Source organism: Lygodium microphyllum, chromosome 16 (assembly GCF_053477565.2).
Source record: "Lygodium microphyllum isolate KBCC chromosome 16, Lygodium_microphyllum_v1.1.10, whole genome shotgun sequence".
In the NCBI taxonomy this organism is placed as follows: Eukaryota; Viridiplantae; Streptophyta; class Polypodiopsida; order Schizaeales; family Lygodiaceae; genus Lygodium; species Lygodium microphyllum.
In genome coordinates, this window is record NC_141150.1 from 105,688,817 (window position 1) to 105,702,453 (window position 13,637).

Genomic DNA, 13,637 nt, shown 5'->3' on the forward strand with positions numbered 1-13,637 from the left:
AAATGGTGGTGGACCTGACACACTTGGAGGCAATATCCCTTTGCCAAGAGCTCACCATTTCCCAAAATCAAATGGCTTCATCTCATTCAATAGTCTCCTAGCTTCAAGGGGAGGTTGCTGACATGGGGTGGTGGAGGTGGGATATTATTGCTTCTTTATGCTCCAACATTCTTGACAATACATTGTCTTTGTTTTGTTCCGGATCATAATCCCTAATGAAGAATATGGCCCCTACCATGATAAACCCAGCAATATATTGGTGATGGGTATAAAGTGGGTGGTAAAATCTTGTGCTATAAAAGCATAAGCAGGTAAGGCGAATCCAAACAGCAAACAAAGCACAACTATGATTCGTTTATAGGATTTGAACCCGGTTCGAAGCCATTCCTTTGACACCTTAAACTGGCAAATTCTACCGTTTCCACTGCTTAAGTTTTGTTCAATCCATAAACACGTGCAGTTCCATCCCCGACCGTTATCACTCAACCGGTCTCATCCACTGACAATTTAGTATAATAGTTGGTAATTCTTCTTTCCAGGATGGTTATTTTGTTGTTCTAGCTTTAAACAATCTCATTTTTTCTTTGATTTCCGTTTCTCTCTTCTTCACACTTGGAGGCAATATCACTTTGCCAAGAGCTCACCATTTCCCAAAATCAAATGACTTCCTCTTATTCAATAGTCTCCTAGCTTCAAGGGGAGGTTTCCGACAAGGGGTGGCATATGAAGCACAAGTTTGAGTGATTGGAGCATTTAGAGTAGTTGAAGCAATTGGAGGAGTTGGAGTAGTCAGAATCCCTAGATTGGGAAAATAAAGAGTTCAATACAGTGTGCTCATGTTGGAATTCTCCACCAGCTAGCAATGAGAGGGCTACCATAGAGTATTAGAACACATTGAGTGGGAGCACTCAGTCACTCCTACCCATGTTTTTGATAACTCCAATCCTTCTCAATAGGGCACCTCGAGCAACCCCAAGCATTTTCAATCATTTTCTACATCCATTCCTACCAATTCTTTTGGGTCTTTGCATCTCTCTCACCAATAATGAACATGCATCGACGATGGCAAAGAAATCAACCATTTGAAGTTCAATGGCAAACAAGACATGAAGCTTGTCTACACTTGGGTAAAGTAGGTGGATAGTGCCTTGACTTGATGTGGGAAATGAAGGGATTTAAGATTTTGTACATATAGAATATTCTTCAAGACAAAGTAACTCTATGGTGGGATTTGTAACTAAAATCACATGTAGTGAGCACTTGGACTGTTGGTCATTCTTAAACACTCTGATGGACTACAAATCGTAGCAATAAGACGAGTGGGAGTTCTTTAAGTAGAAACAAGAGGAGGATGTAGACACGTTCTTGACTCACTTCACCAAATTCTTCATGATGTATGCCTTTCCCCTTATTGAGGATGAGATCATTTCTAAGCTTACAGACAACTTATTGTGACTATCTAGTGTAATCAATGTCATTTTAGGGGAATGGAGTCAAGACTATATCATACAAATAGAGGGGTTGATGCGTATTACTCCCCCTCTTTTCCTACTCACTATGACAAAGTGTAGCATTGATCTACTTTGAGTTGAGTTGACCTACAAATGCAATGGGTTAATGACTAACACTAGTTAAGTTGTTAGGTAACCTTAGAACCAAATTAGGAACTCAAGCTCAAATCAATCCTTATTGGTATTAGCCAAAACCTTCTATTCTATGAAATGGACTTGAAAAAGCCTAGGCAACAAACCTTATGTTATTCTAACAAGTACATAGTGGCATCAGTTAGAAAAACCATCTTGATAGACCACTAAATCATGCAACTAAGGACATCTCATAGTTGATGTGGAGCAAACGCAACAACCAGATTCTTTGGAGTAGACCATGGAGTTAGCTAGTACCTACAAGAAGTGGCAAAAGCCCACGAAGATGGGTCAATCCAACCAATCCACTATAGCAAAAGCCAAAGATAAGGGCAAGTACATGAGTACTAGGAGAAATACTTCTAAGAAGCTAGCTACTTGAGAAGAGCAAAAGAAGATAAAGAAAACAAGTGAGATAAAGGAAGAGAACAAGTGTTTCATGTGCAAATAGGTAGGGAATATCACCAAGAATCTCCCTAAGGAGCCTAATTCGAAGGATGATACTTCAAAGGAGGGTCAAGATTCATGGAGGTGGTTCCACCTTTGTCATCATGACTTTTACCTAAAATTACCTTGGAAAATGTGGGCTCTTCTTCTTAGGGTGCTATGCTCTTGTGCTCTTGCGAGTGATGTTCATGGATAATCTAACACTACTCTAATAAATGATGGAGATTTGAGAAGTCAATACAAGATAGGTTTGTCAATAAATATTATCTCCACAAGTACTCATTAGTGTGACATGACTTGTGGAGAAAGCTTCTTAGCCTAAGAGGGATGCCAAGGTCAAGAAATACTACCTAAGGAAGCAGTTAGTGTAGCTATCCCAATGGAATATTTCAAGGTTTAAGATACTCTGAAGGTATCTCCTTTCCTTATTAAGATCGATGTGATTTTAGGTTAGCCATGGCTTTATGACCACGTGGGCTTGGTGGATCATCTGTCACACTCCATCTTCATTTGAGATGAGACTTGGGAGGTGGTGAATACCTTGCATGGCCCTCTTGTACCCTCAGTGGCTCAAGCATAATGAGTAGCACTTTTTTCTTGTGTCCAAGATGGCAGTTCACAAGGATAACCATACTATGATGGTTTACCAACAATAACTTGAGAAGGAATCTTCTTCTTCTTCACAATAGGAAGACATTGATGAGATGGGCTTGGCATTACTACAAGAGTTTGACTCTTTTTTCTTGGATGAGTTACCTCAAGAGTTTCCCTCATCACATGACCAGAGGATATTAGGATAGTGTTGGTTTCCTGAGTGAAATCTCCCTTGAAGGCCCCCTACCAAATGAGCATGAAGGAGATTAAGGAGCTTCAAGCATCCATTGAGGACCCCTATTATTGCATAGATAATCAGAGTTAGCTCTAGTCCAATCTACAAAGTTTTTGGTAAAAAATATGCATTAGGGGAGTTTTGAGGTCCCAAAAATGCCTTTTAGGAGATAGAGAGTTTGTGCTCTAGACCAATAGGAGCAAAGCCTTTGTAAATAGACCTATTTTAACATTTTCAAAAAATCATTTTAATAATAATATTACAAATTTGTATTATCAATATCTATTCTTATCCTCTTATATTTGTGATTATGACATCATTTGCAATCCAAATTTAAAATTAGTAAAAATCTTGGAACTCATTTTTTATCCTCCTTTCTATTATCACTCTCATGTTTTTCCCTCCTTTGTGGTAGCCTAGCTCTCTCTCTCTCTCTCTCTCTCTCTCTCTCTCTCTCTCTCTCTCTCTCTCTCTCTCTCTCTCTCTCTCTCTCTCTCTCTCTCTCTCTCTCTCTCTCTCTCTCTCTGCCATGGATACAAAAATTCGACCTTCAACAAGGTGTCCAAGCTCCTAAATCACATCCATATCAATGTTTAACTCATTCCAAATAGATGGAAGATGGATTCCTACTATCATTAGCAAAGGTAGTTGGATCACCATGCAGCAGGTAAAATGTGGGAAAAGACGAATATATGAGAGCTCATTCCAAATAGATGGAAGATGGATTCCTACTATCATTAGCAAAGATAGTTGGATCACCATGCAGCAGGTAAAATGTGGGAAAAGACGAATATATGAGAGCTCATTCACCTCTACTTCTTCGAAGGGTAGAATCCAATATTTCAAGCTTGGAGTAAATAAGAATAGCATAAAAGAGGTATTGATGCAACATATGTTTATGCATAGAGAGCTATATTTGGAACTTGGAACTTTTTGAGATATTTGCAATCACACCCACTATGGCCTCTTTGTATAAGGCAGTTCTGGGCTTAGGACATGCAAGCAGACTGAATCCCATATGCACAGAAAGGGAAAACTACTATCATCCAACAACTATAAAGCATTGTACTTGACTACCACTTTTCATATGGAATGAATACAATGTCATGATGCTTTGTACTTTCAGTTAAATGTCTTGTCTTTGTCAGTCCTACACAAGATTGTGTTTATGAGTCAAAGCTGCCATCTTGGAACCTAATTCACTTGTGTAACAATTTGTCTCTACTTGTCTATGTCATCATGAGTTTGGTCTTCATCTTCCATCCACCATAGAATCTACCATGCTCTAGATCTGCTCATCTTTTCACATGGTATCAAAGCTCAATTGAGCATTGCACTGCCTCTCCAGTCTCTTCTCACCTCTGATCATCTCTGCCTAGCTCACATTCAACTTAGGACTTCATTTTTTCAACTTCATCTTCATTCAAGCTTGTGACTACCATATCCAGACAGGACCTACTGTACTTGGAGCTTTCATATCTCGTCATAGAGGTCATATCTTTGGAAGCTTCCCTCTAGAGAGTTGTGCCTGCTCAAGATGAAGCTTCCTATCACATAACACCTTGACATTGGCCACTCCAAAGCTCAACATTGCCAAAATTCGTGGTCGCTGCCTAGAATGTGCCTGTTATCGTTCGTACTGCTGCTGCCATCACTACAGTTCGTGATGTTGATAACACCATAGAGCATTGATAGCCCATTATTCAAGCTTCATTTACATATAAAAAGTTTTCAAAATGATCAAGTATAGCTCCTGAAATGTCAGAAAAACCAAGCTGCCCCCAAAAACCCTAAATGTGACTCAATAGCCATTTCCACCTAAGCTCAAAAATATCATCATTTTCTCTCTCCTACCACCTAGAGCAACCCCTTGCCACTCTAATATATTGTCCCATCATCAAATCAAGGAGGGGAAGGACATGGAAAGATCGAAGAAGGATCGACGACCCTGAACTAAGAAGATTCATGTTCGACATCAACTCAGACAATCTTTACATAATGTGTTTTCACACTGTCATTACTTGTGTCTCTTAACACACTATAATTTGCTCTTCCACTGATAAAATTTGAGAATTCTAGAGTTGATTTTCTGTTGATCCTTGGTCATGACAATGATGAATAAGAAGATCTTAATGCTTATGCAAAGCAACATTACTCTTGTTGCTCACTTGCAGTACATAGAAGTATTGTTTGCATCACTTGCAGGTAATGTTGGAGCTACCTACACCAAAGAGCAATCAATGATATTATCTGAAGACCTTGAAGATGTTCCAAACACTCTACTCAACATGCCAAAGAATGAGATGCCTTTGCTTGAGGGAGATATGGACATGAAGATTGAAGCTGCAAGCAAAGTGAAGAACAAGTACAAGATCAAAAAGAGCAAGTTGGACTACACCGACAAGAAGACCTGCAATGAATTGAACATCTATGTAAAAAGAAACGTTGAAAAGTGCAAGGATTTCACAATCCTTGACCCAATTTTTTACTGACTTCTTTAGCCTTGTATTGCCTAGACCAAAATGCTCCTATCATAAGCTTGTAAACTCCTCATGTAGCCTTGTACTACAGCCTATGTACACTTTGTGAGGCCCCTGTTATAGCCTCTAGATGTCCACCATGTTTGTGGTACCCACACTTAGCCTTTTCTGCAACAGCTCCTGGTATTTTTCCATATTTATGGTATGCCCACATTTTATAGGTGTTGCTCTCACTAAAGCCTCTACAGACTGTGTACTTTCTGGTTGTGATTGAGGAGGGGTGTTGAGATATTTGCAATCACACCCACTATGGACTCTTTTGTTGAAAATGTGTGGATCTAGAGCATGGCTATGGTAGATGGAACACAAAAACAATGTTCATGATGACATAGATTGGAGAGACGAACTATTACTCAAGTGAATTAGGTTCCAAGATGGAAGCTTGGACTCATAAACACAATCTTGAGTATGACACAAACCATGACTGCAAGGAAAAAGTACAATAGTATTCCATCATTGAATGATAAGAAGGCACATCACTTTATAGGCTCATGATGTTCCCTTTTTCTCCATTGTGCTTATGGGATTCGGGCATCCTATATTTCAAGCATCCTTTCCAGCAAACTACTTGTGTCTTGCCCTATTGCTCCATACAAAGAGGCTATCACATGGGTGTGATTGCATATTTCTCAACAACCCTTCTCAATCACAACCCTGAAAAAGGCACTAAGTGTACATAGGCTATCATGAGTAGAACCTTGCTAAGTGTGGGTATGCCATAAACATGGTAAATACCAAAGGTTGTCATAGAAAAGGATAATTGTGGGTACCAAAAAACATGGCTAACATCTAGGGGCTGTTACAAGGCCTCACTAAGTGTGTAGAGGTTGTTATGCATAGGCTTACATGAGGAGTTTTACAAGCCATATGTTAGGAGCATTAATGGCAAGTACATTCAATACAAAGTTCTAGCGAAAAGTAGAGACAAGGACTGACAAGCCCTTGTGATTTTCTTCATTAGAGATGTCATGGTAGTCATAGTAGATCTTCTTTTCTTTTGTCCTCTTCTTTGACGTAGTCCATTTTTCTTTCTTTGATGCTCTTTTTGTCTTCATGGTCTTCTTTTTCTTGGTCTTTTTCTTTTTGCTATGTTTGGTCTTTTTCTTCATTATGGTCTTCATTGACTTTGCTTGCATTAATCTTGTTGAACTTGAGGGTTTCTATCCTTCCAAATCCAAATCTTCTCTTGAAGTTGAGCTTGCTAAACCTTCAAATCTAAATGGTATAGTCTTGAGTGTTGCATCAGGTCTTTGAGTGGCAAAGACTGAGCTAAGAGAATATAGTGGAAAATGAGCTTGAGACTGTAGCAATAAAGAACTTGGTATTGATGTCGTCTCCAAATCTTCCAAAGTCTTCACAAATTTCCCTCCTTGATGGAAAATCCTTGTTGGACTCTTCAAATTAGACTGGCAATAACTTCAGTGTACCAAGAGGAGTGAGAAAATGAAGGATAGATGAAGCTTTTGAGTTTTGGCTATGGCTTCCTGCTTCTAGGGTTTGGCAGGTGACTGAGTATTCAGTTGGTGTAGCACATACAAGATGTATTTTTAGGAGAATTTTTGTGAGAAGTAAGCCTACTTTATCACAAGCTAATGTCGAGTTGTGAGATGATAGGATGTTGCCCCTTCATGTGAGGAAGAAGTCTCCAAAAGGGAGCAAGGCAAGATATGCTCTCCTTTGGCTACATTAGTTGCTCCAAGATGGACAAGTCCTGTTTGGCTATGGCTGCCAAGAAGGGCAAGAAGAAAATGAAGTTGAAGATGAAGTCATGCACTTATCCTGAGTTGATCTGAGATTGTGAGGAGTTGGAGGAGCAGAGAGGAGAGCTAATCCACACTCGATAGGGCTTTGATACCATGTTGAAAATGTGTGGATCTAGAGCATGGCTATGGCGGATGGAACACAAAAACAATGTTCATGATGACATAGATTGGAGAGACCAACTGTTACTCAAGTGAATTAGGTTCCAAGATGGAAGCTTGGACTCATAAACACAATCTTGAGTATGACACAGACTATGACTAAAAAGAAAAAGTACAATAGTGTTCCATCATTGAATGATAAGAAGGTACATCACTTTATAGGCTCATGATGGTTCCCTTTTTCTCCACTGTGCTTATGGGATTCAGGTATCCTGTATTTCATGCATCCTTTCTAGCAAACTGCTTGTGTCTTGCCCTATTGCTCCATACAAAGAGGTTGTCACATAGGTCTGATTGCATATTTCTCAACATCTTTGTATGAGGCAATTCTGGGCTTAGGACATGCAGGCAGACTGAATCCCATATGCACAGAAAGGGAAAACTACTACCATCCAACAACTATAAAGCATTGTACTTGTCTACCACTTTTCATATGGAATGAAAAAAATGTCATGATACTTTGTACTTTCAGTTACATGTCTTGCCTTTGTCAGTCCTACATAAGATTATGTTTATGAGTCCAAGCTGCCAGCTTGGAACCTAATTCACTTGTGTAATAGTTTGTATCTACTTGTCTATGTCATCATGAGTTTGGTATTCATCTTCCATCTGCCATAGCATCTGCCATGCTCTAGATCCACGCGTCTTTTCACAGAACTTCAAATCTTTCAATGCATAGAACAAATTGTAAGAATTTGATTCTTAAAGTCTTCCTTTTCTTGAAATTGGTTTAAGGTTTTCCATTATAGTATTTGTTTTTCTTATAGATCTCTACCCCTCTAATCTTGAGGAATGGCAACCAGTCGATTCTATTATTGATATTATTATGTTATGCAAGGTTCGATTGGAGAAGAAATGTACAAAGGTACAAAGAAGACAAAGCTTGTAGAGAATGGAATATTCTTTTATGACCATTCTTATATTTTTCCCACGTAGCGTAGCCAACTACTAGTAAAGGCTATAGATGTAAAATGTTTTCTGAGATACAAAGAGCATTAAAACCTAATATCTCAAGTAGGCTAATCAAAGTTACTTTATTTATGCCTATTAATATATTTATTGATTTTTTTAATGTTGAGATAAAAATATCAAATACCATACTTTCAATGAAAAGGCTAACATATGATCATGTCATACAATTTGTCGATCAAGGATGGGACACTATGACAGAAGAAAAAATTATATGTAAGATAGATCAAGACTCTATAGCTTGTCAATATATGGTTGCTACTCAAAATTTCATCCTTAGCTTCTATTACAGTAGATGGCATTATATTAGTGGTAATCTAGTTGCTTTAGACCAAAATCTTGATCATTTTAATAAAGATCCTATAGTGGATCTTGATGTTTGGTTCAATAAGGACATTGTTGCATTCCTAAAGGTTAGATCATCATGTACACTACATCAAGTGAGGATGGATTTACAGAATGAAGATATTGAACTACCATGCTCATTTGTGTTCCAACTTAATAACAAACAAGTAAGTTTTTATATCATATTATATCCAGTCCACTTCTTGATTGAAAAACATTTGTAATATATTTTTTATAAACATCAACAAGGAGAGAGAAGAATATATAATGCAAGGATATTGAAGAAAAGATCTATTTACTATCAATATAAAATACATATATAAATTTTGTGATAAATTTTTGTCTGCCATCTCCATGACTTATATACACAAGGGCTTACAAGCAATATGGCAAAGCTACTTCTTTTTTCGAGGACTTTTCCTAGGAGAAGGGATATCCTTTTTAGGAGTCCTTTTGTCTTTCTTTGATGCTTTGGTTGTCTTAGGTGTTGAAGGCATAGCTTCGCTTGTTGCAATTACATGCATCTCTTTACCTTCATTGTCCAAGCTCCCATTATTGTCCATTCTTGGTTTCATACAATTGACCATTATGTACTTCATAACCTTTGCTCTTACATACCAAACATGCTCAGTTGTATAGCAATCCCTTGAAAACTATCATACATTGCTATATATACATGAACTTTTCTCTTATATACCAAACATGCTTAGTTGTATAGCAATCCCTTGATAAACTATCATAAATTTTAATACAAATAGTTAAGTGTCTTTAAGTCACCAGCTATGTGCCACTTAATCTTATAGTTTCCAAATCTTTCAACAAATTGCTCTTCTCCTGCTTACCTATTGTTTCTTAATAACATCAGGTATTAGTGTTTGATGAAAAATCCAATACAATATATCAAAATCCTCTGTATCTACTTCGAATGTTCCTAGCCACCAAATGTTGTGTTTAGATTGAACACTAATGACATTGAGTGATTGCAATGACCTAATGAAAGTGTTCTTTTCATCAAGGTAATAGAGGCCCTCTCTAATTTTGTGCATTTTAGAATCTCACTTTCATCAAGTTTAACCACAAATCTAGCCAGTCCTTGTGCCTCTTCTAGTGACAAGTTATAGAATCTAATCATTAAACATTGTGGACAAGTCAAAGAAAATATTGTTAAATTCATTGAATACAACTTTCTTTTTCCTGCCCTTGCAGCTAGCCTTAATATGGAAAGGCTCACCCAGAACCTCTATCACTTTGTTATTCACTCTCTATCTGATAGTTCTAATCATAGATGGCCTTGGAAGTGTGAAATTATGTACATATCCTTGCTTCGTATTTGATTGTAAAAGCTGATAAAGTTGCATATACCAATACTATCTCTAGTGTTAGTAACTCCGTATCCAAAGAATGATCCTTTATAAATGACTCTAAGCATTGTTTCTTTGCCTTTAAATTTCTTCTACTTCAAAATATATTTTGAAACTACTAAAGGAAGAAGGTGATAATAAAACTGAGATGCTTTGAAAGAATCACTTTCACTTGCATTCGGATAAAGAAGAGACCTACACAAAATTAACATCACAAATCAATACGATTAATTATAAACAAAGCCATATTAATATTTTTAAAGTTAGAAAAATGTACCTTGTAGCTTGGATTCTTTTACTACAACCACCTCCTTCTCGTTAGAGACTCTTAATATTTTTAAGAGCCCTTTGTCAATTTGAAGGCCTAAAATAATTTTCTTTCATTGACAAGATTTGATGAGTTTCTCCAACGAATGAATCCTTGTTGATAGCTGCAATAACTCATTGTTGTGTTTTGATAAAAGATGGTTCTCCAATCTAGGGACATCCTTTTCTACAAGCAAGTGAAGTGTATAACCTAGAAACCCATTATAACCATCACCAATGAATCTTATCAATAAAGAGCTATTATAGAAAGGAAAAGTGCTATTTTTGCTAGAATCTTTGGCATATAGCCTACCATCTAACCAAAGATCAAGAATATTTTTTTCATTCAAACTTGAGTATATGTTTCGTAAACTCTGTAATAGTAATGGGTTTTATTCTCTTCCTTATTGGTTCAACTCACTATCCAACTCAATATGAAGATGATGGTGAGGTCTTTTACTTGAGATATAGAGATAATTGGATGATTGATCCATAGCTAAGAATGCGATTAAAAGATTGAATTGAAAAACTATGTGAATCAGAAACAAGAAGAAAAACAAAGAAACTAGTAAGGAAAGGAAAGAAAGAAGAGAGTGAGAATAGAAGAAGGTAATCAAACATCGAACAAAATCCAAATTGAATATTAGTTTTCACTTTAATAAGGATGAGTAAGATCTTCATTATGACAACCTTTGTCATCTTGATGGCGACCTAGATTTTTTATGTGATCATGAGAATATCACGACAATGACTTATTAATGATTTTTTTATATATTCACTTACCAAAATATAAAGTTTCTAAAATTTTAAAAAATAATTTTATTTTCTAAAATATTTTCTCTCTCTAGGATCGCTTATAGGGCATTTTTGAGACCTCAAAACTCCCCTAATGGGAGATTACAACTCTCATTTATAGGGTAGTCAATAAGCTCACAATAAAAAATAAGTTTTCCTTGCCATAGATAGATGAGTTATCATATCAATAAGCAACATTGATGCCTTCAACAAGTTGGATTTGAAGTTAGGTATCAATGAATTTGGATAGCTCCAAAAAGTATTTAAAAGATTACATTTTGGACTCCATTTGGGCTATTTGAGTTTGCAATACTTCCTATTAGACCATCCAGTACCCTTATTTACTTCTCTAAACTCATGGATTGGGTGCTACAACCTCTATCTTGGTCTACATAAGTCTCAAGAGGACCATTATGATCACTTACGGAGGATCCTATAGTTGTTGTAGAATAACCAGCTTTTTTTAAATAGGAGGAAGTGTGGATTCTATATGATCTCAATCTTTTATTTAGGACACAACACTTCTGTAGGGGTGATTCCTATGGATCTTGAGGAGGTCAAGGAAACCATGGAGTGGCCTTGACCTCCTCATCCATGGAAGATGAACATGTTCATAGGATTGATAATTTTCTAATGTAGGTCCATGGGACGGTATGAATAAGTGGCATTGCCTCTAATGGATGCCACGTGACAAGTATTCTAGTGTATGTGGACGTGAGAGCAAGGAGTAGAAGGATATGGTAGAGGTGATTTGTGGGCACTCGATGTGGATGCTTTCCAATTGTGATGGTGCTAAAGTCTTGCACATCAAGCACTTAAAAAGTACAACTCCCAAAGTTGGTGGTGGTATGTCTATATCACTCTTGGTGGTTAAATAAGCATAAATCTCCTCTTTTATTCTAGTTGTGATAAAGTAGCATGCTCTCATATTAGTCTCCATGTCATCCAAGGTGGTGGATGCTAATCAAGTTGGATAATGGATCACTTAAGGTGAAGATCAAGTCACTCAAGGTGATGCCCAGATGGTTAAGGTAATCAAGCCTTTTTTTTTTTTCCTATCTAAAGTAGTGTGTGTATTTCACATTAGCTATGCCTTCAATTGGAAAACTACAACTCCATCCTCAAGCAATCATTACCTCCTATTCCTATACATTGGTGAGAATATGAGCAACCAAAAGAGAGCACTTTTCCACTTGGTCCTAGAAAGGGAATCAAAATGTTGATAATCTGAGTCCAATTGTGTGATTAATCATGCTTCATTTATATTGTCAGACCGAAGGAGGATCTTTAAAATTATTTTTCCATCCACCTTAGTGGACTCTTACTCTCTTAAGTGTTCCACTCTCTTTATCGCACAACTATCTCTACCATAGCTAGCTTCTACTCTTGATGCAAGCCAACAATGATCTCTTTACACTATCCTAAGCACATAATGAAAGAATTATAGAAAGCTCAAGGGTCTAGTAGACTCATTAAACTTACCTCTTGTTTTACTCCAATTCCCTATGAAGAGGTTAAATGGGCTCATGTTCTAAGTGATACTCTCTTGATAGCCCTCAAGCCATCTCTTCCATCTAATCATCCGTTCATCTCCAATATATCACATTGAGAAGAAAAAGCGAAAAAGAAAAATAGAGAAGCAAGAATAGAGAAAGGAAGCTTCTCTCTCTCTCTCTCTCTCTCTCTCTCTCTCTCTCTCTCTCTCTCTCTCTCTCTCTCTCTCTCTCTCTCTCTCTCTCTCTCTCTCTCTCTCTCTCTCTATGGTATGGATACATTTACCTCAAGCTTCTCCACATTGTAGGTATGAAAGGAAGAAAAAGAGGGTAGAAAGCAAAGAAGGTGATAACTGCTTATTTTGTGCCATTTTTACACTATTTTTTGGCAAAACTAAAGAGCTTTGGCTCTGTATTATGCATTATTTTTCATAAAATTTAATTAAAAATACTGTTATAAAACTGTATTTGGGTTGTACTAAGGTAGAATTAGAAGTTGAGAGTCATGGTATTTTTAGATGAATAATTTAGTAAGCGAAAAAATAATAAGTGATAGAAGGCAGATACGAAAATAATTATAGTGAAAAGCATAGATATTTTGGAAACGGATAGAAATACGGGTATAATTTAGCATGCATATATGGAGTTTGGGTTAAGAAACTATGGGCATGGGTAAATTAGGTCCACAGATATGAAGAGATATCAAAGAAACGAGTTCAAGTGAAAAAACTGTCATTTTTTAAAAGAGGTTATTCAAGAAGTTAAGTGAAGGGGGGAGCTGCTATCATGTGAAGAAGGGAGTTGAAGAGAGAGAAAGAACACAAGAAAAAATGGGCGTCATAATTGGAGTGTGTGTTGTTGATTTCGCTACACATGTTGCCTCATTTCCGACATGGATAGGCTGCATTTGATCCTCTCTTACATCTCCTCTAGCATGATACCATTCTTGATCGTGATTCTTGAGTGTAGACAGAGAAATTTTCAACA